Source organism: Astatotilapia calliptera, chromosome 19 (assembly GCF_900246225.1).
Source record: "Astatotilapia calliptera chromosome 19, fAstCal1.2, whole genome shotgun sequence".
NCBI classification, from domain to species: Eukaryota; Metazoa; Chordata; class Actinopteri; order Cichliformes; family Cichlidae; genus Astatotilapia; species Astatotilapia calliptera.
The window spans coordinates 9,256,071-9,262,070 of record NC_039320.1 but is presented as its reverse complement, the minus strand read 5'-3'; positions in this window follow the sequence as shown (position 1 = coordinate 9,262,070).

Genomic DNA, 6,000 nt, shown 5'->3' with positions numbered 1-6,000 from the left:
CTGGATGAGTTGTAACCTGGCACAGGACGTACTATAACGGACATTGGATACTGCTTTCTCCCATTGCTGATCCGAAAAAATTATTCCTAACTCCTGCTCCCAAGCCCTCCTAATTTTAGCAACGGAATGGACATTTAAATCCATAAGTTGTTTATATATTAAAGATATAATTGACTTCTTATTGGGTTTAAGGGATAAGAATTCCTCCCATGGTTGGACATTTGGGAGAAGAGGGTAGGAGGGGAAGAGAGCAGAAGTGCAATGCCGTGCCTGAAAATAACGGAATAGATTGGTAGCCGGAAGATTTGTTTCTGAACACAGGTCTAAAAAAGTTAAGAAAGTGCCATCTTTATAGAGATCCTTAAATGTATTAATACCATGACGCTTCCACTGTACATAGGTACCATCAATGAGGCCAGGAGTAAACAGATGGTTCTGCGTGATGGGCATGTGTACTGATGCAGAGATGTACTTAAAATGACTCCTGAATTGTGACCAGACCCTTAGGCTAGACTGTACCACGGGATTTTGGGTGAAATGAGAAGGCTTAAGTGGTAGTGGAGAGAATAATAAAGCTTCTAAGGATGAGGAAGTGCACGACAGGCGTTCCAGTTTGCACCACAGCAGGTCTTGAGATTCAAGCCAATGGGTCAATTTGTGAACATGAGAGGACCAATAGTAAAATAAAAAGTTAGGCAAGGCAAGACCACCATCAAATGTCAGTCTCTGTAATAATGATTTCCTCACCCTGGGGTGTTTCCCTCCCCACAAAAACGATGTAACTAGCTGGTCTAACTTTTTGAAAAAAGCTTTAGGTAAAAATATAGGAATACTCTGAAACAGAAATAACAATCGAGGCAAAATGTTCATCTTTACAGCATTGATCCGACCAATTAGGGACAAAGGTAGCGATTTCCATCTCTGAAAATCTGATTGAATTTGAGTCATTAAAGGGGAGAAATTGGAAGAGTATAGAGAAGACAAAGTACGAGTCATGTTAACTCCCAAATATTTAAAGCCAGCAGGGCTAAGTCTAAAAGGAATGTCAGATTGTTTAAGTGTAAGACTTAAAGAATTTATGGGGAAACATTCACTTTTAAGAAGATTTATTTTGTAACCTGACAGAGAGCCGAACTTATTTAGTAGAGACACAATCGATGGTATGCTAGATAAGGGATCAGAAACATATAGAAGCAGGTCATCTGCATATAAAGACAATTTTACGTCAAGGCCTGACCGGGAAATACCACGAAAATGAGGAAGGGCCTTCAAAGCTACAGATAGGGGTTCAATTACAATAGCAAAAAGTAGGGGGGACAGGGGGCAACCCTGTCTCGTCCCGCGTGACAATGAGAAGTAGCCAGAGGAAACACCATTTGTATAGACACTGGCTTGGGGTGCCCTGTACAACAGTCGAATCCATGAAATGAATCTGTCCTTGAAACCAAATCTTTGCAAGACCGCAAAGAGAAAGCTCCACTCTACACGATCGAAAGCTTTCTCAGCATCAAGTGAGATAACTACTTCTGGATTAGTGGTTGAGTGTTGGGAAAGAATGACATTCAAAAGCGTGCGGACATTAAAGAACAGCTGGCGGCCTTTAATAAAGCCATTCTGTTCATCTGAAATAATAGTAGGAAGAACCTTTTCAAGGCGAATTGCTAAAATTTTAGCCAAGACTTTAACATCAACATTCAGCAGTGAAATAGGCCTATACGAGGTGCAAGACGTAGGATCCTTACCCTTCTTTAAGAGAACAGTAATTAGTGCTTGAGACAATGTAGGGGGCAATAGACCACGTTCAAAAGATTCATTATACACTGAAAGAAGTAGTGGGGCTAACTTGTCTATAAAAGTTTTTAAAAATTCAACTGAAAACCCGTCAGGTCCTGGTGCCTTACCATTGTGCATGGTCTTGATTGCATGCACAATTTCATCCAGCCTAAGAGGGGCATCTAATTGTTCAGCTATAACAGGATCGACAGTGGGCATTGTAAGACCGTTAAAAAAAGAATCCATCTCTGAGGCGTCAGCAGCAGATTCAGATTCATATAGGGAGGAATAGTACGTCTTAAACACCTCGTTTACTTCCTTTGAATCAGAGACCGAGTTGCCTGCCGCATCTTTAATCTGGGAAATTAATCGAGACGAGGCCTGACGTTTTAACTGATGGGCCAAAAGCCTTCTGGGCTTATCACCATATTCATAATAAGTCGCACGCGCACGAAGTAAAAGACGTTCAGCATCTGCCGTAGAAAGTAAATCAAATTCAGTCTGCAAGTCAAGTCGTCTTTTATGCAAATCGGGAGTGGGACTGTCAACAACCTGTCTATCTATGTCACAAATTTGTGTAGTCAAAGTTTGAAGTTTGGCTTTGTGGCTTTTAGTGGAATGGGCAGAGAAAGAAATTATTTGCCCACGCACATATGCCTTAAGAGATTCCCAAAGCAATGACCTCGTAACAGTATTGCTGTCGTTAAACACCATAAATTCATCAATTGCGGATTTGATAAAGGTAACAAACCCCTCATCCGAAAGCAACAAAGAGTTAAATCTCCAGGGTGAGGAAAAAGAGGACTGGGCTATGAGCTTGATGTCAACGCTAAGTGGTGCGTGATCGGAAATGACAATAGGATGATATGTAGATGACAGTACTTTTGGAATAAGGGAACCGTCCACAAAAAAATAATCAATCCGCGAAAAGGACTGATGTACCTGAGAAAAGAAAGAGTACGCTCTGGCAGTAGGGTTAGAAAACCTCCAGGGATCTACAAAACCATTCTGAGACATAAACTCAGAAATAGACTTGGACATAGAGGATTGGGTCAGGGTCCGAGGATTCGAACGATCTAAGGCAGGATCAATAACACAGTTTAGGTCACCACCCAATATCAAAAGATGAGTATCAAGGGAAGGGAGACTACTCAAAAGTGCATCTGTAAAACCTGGATTATCAAAATTTGGCGCATACACATTGACTAAGAGGACGGGTACATTGTACATGGTGCCTACAACAACCAAATACCTCCCGTTTTTGTCAGCTTTAATCTCAGAGGCTGTAAACTGTACCCTTCTGTTTATTAAGATCGCCACCCCCCTGGCTTTTGAATTAAACATTGAATGGAAAGTATGACCCACCCATGGGCACCTGAGCCTAAGATGATCCCGATCTCGCAAATGGGTCTCTTGCAAAAACATTACATCACTCTTTAAACGTTTAAGATGCGTAAATATTTTAGATCGTTTAATTGGGCTATTCATACCTTTGACATTCCAAGTTAAAAATCTAATACCACTATTGCCTAAGGACTGACCTGAAGTGCTGATCATTGCAGAAAGACAAAAGAGAAAATACTTATTTCTTCACCCCCAAAGAAAGAACAAGTGGGAAAAACACACTCACACAAACACACAACGCAAACCCACAACAACAAAAGTACAGCTTCAGAATAAAAATAATAATAACACGTCAAACACACCCACCCGCCTCCCCCCTGCACAGCAAAAGCCCCCATCCCCAAACGACGGAGACGGCAGTGCACGCTCCCACCCGGAGCAATCTGAACAAAAACGCTCCCGACTACGAAACGAACCGTGTCAAACCAAAGCTCCAACAGAGTCTTTTCTCAATAGATTAAAAGGCACAAATAAAATAAAAATAACCCAATTATATTTTACTATTAGACAGGTAAAACAAAACAAGTGTTTGGCAGAGTAACAAACTTAGCTTACCACAATGATGTTTGGATTAGGATCATACGCTATTTCAAACAGACAAACATTGTCCTGCTATATCTTTTATCTTGTGGTTATTGTCTTAATATATTCCTTGGCCTCATCTGGCGAGACGAAGTCGCGCTGCATTCCTTGATAAGTGATCCGTAGTCTTGCCGGATAGAGGATCCCAAATCGGACTCCCTGAATGCCGCGAAGCTGGCGACGGACCTCATTGAAAGCCGCACGGGCCCGCGCTGTCTTAGCGGTGTGGTCGGGGAACACAGAAATGGTCATATTATTTATCTGCACTCTCTGCAGCTCCCTGGCCTTCTGGAGAATCCTAGCACAGTCCGCGTAATAGTGCAGCCTCACAACCACAGCACGGGGACGTTCACCGGTGTTAGGTTTGGGGGCCAAAGTTCGGTGGGCTCTGTCTACAAGCGGCTCCTTCCCAAGCTGAAATGCCTCCATCAACAGCACGGACACATCTGTAGCGGACAGGACGTTCTCCTCTGGCACACCAACAATGCGTATATTATTGCGGCGAGACCTGGACTCCAAATCCTCGCATTTATTCTCCAATTTGGCCAACTCCTTTGACATCGCATCAACTTTGGCTTGGAGGTGGACAATATCATCTGTACATGTGGAGAGAGACTGCTCCATCCCCGTAACCGTGCTCCTGAGGCCAGCGAATTCCTGCCGCATGGTAGTTATATCTGAGGAAAGATCCGTTTTTAGTTGCTGTATGTCGGACCTGATAGACGTGAGATTCTCCGCAAACGCTGCCGTCAGTTCCTTTTTAAACAGTGATGAAATTTCTTCACGAAGTTCAGAGAGGAGTTCAGCCTTCGTGAATTTTTCCGTATCGACGAGCGGCGTGTCGGGTGACCCAGGCCGTGGCGAAGTTTTACCACGAGGCGGGGATGCAGTGTTAGCAGCAGGCCGCAAGTTCGGCTGAGAGGTGCTTGCGCTCTTATTAACCTTACGCGACATTGTAAACACAAAAGGCAAAAACAGTCTTGTCTCGGAACTATACAAAAAGAAAAAAACCCGTCAAAAAGTGCCTGGAAATGCTAGATAATAACTAGACTCTGCAGGAGCTACGCTCGGTGCGACCTACGCCATAGTCACATAAACCGGAAGTCGGAGTTTGAATCTTTTAATTAGATTGTACACAATATCATTTCAATTATGCCTGCGCGACTAGTTACACAAAGCAGTCACGGCTGTATTGGAGCTGATTAAGCCAAATTTAATGGGCATCTAAACCTGGCTTCGCAGTGACTTCTCCTACTGCACTCAACAGCGACAAGTAAAGTAAAAGGGGAAATGCACACCAGAGAAGTTGGCACCTGGCATCCCAAATATTAAAAAGGTTATTAATGTTTTATTTTTCCCTATAAAGATGCACGCTTCCTGTTTTTCCAACCATAGGAAAAGTATACTAATGATTGCTTTGTGTTTTTCTCCCCTCTGTGTGTAAAAATGTCCTGAATCATTAGGATGAGCAAAGTGGAAATAAACTCATCGGCGTTTACAGCCTGTCTCTAAAAGCAGCAGGGACTGGACTCTTTTGTCGCTTTTATGGACTCTCTTTACCTCGTACACCCGACGGTTCAGCCAAGGGGAAAGCACTGCTTGTTGGTGCATTTTCAAAGCTGCCACCGATTGTGCTTTTATAATGGATACTTACAGGATCAGAGATATCCAGAAGAACAGGGAGCCATTACGGTTAGAGACTGCCACTGCCATCGAATCAAACGTGCACTGAGCGCTAAGTAAAATATCTATAAAAACTGCCATAAAAAGAATAGCATGCATGAAATGAATAATACATGCACAGTCCAAACACCTAGATATATACTCATTTTCACTTTTCTTTCTCCTAAGAGAGTAAATAATAAGATGTGAAACTAGAATAAACACCAAATATTACCTCAAAGATGAGAAGAAATGCAACAAAATCACTCGCACTTCCTCTTAAAGATATGAAACTCAGATAATGCTATCTGGTCCAGCAGAAGAAAGAAAACAATTTTGAGCAACCCCAGTTTGATGTCCCTGATCATTGTGGCCTCTTTCATCAGCAAATAAAAGCCCCATTTATTCGATTAGACCTCCTAGTCAAACAGATTTCCACTTTCTCCAAAGACATACTATATATGCCAACTACTGGTTTAAATAAGTTGGTCCAAAATAGCTTCTGAAGTAGTAGTTCTCTTTTCCCATTAACTGAAAATATAATAATTAAGAGGCACATCCCCCCCAAGACCCAGATTC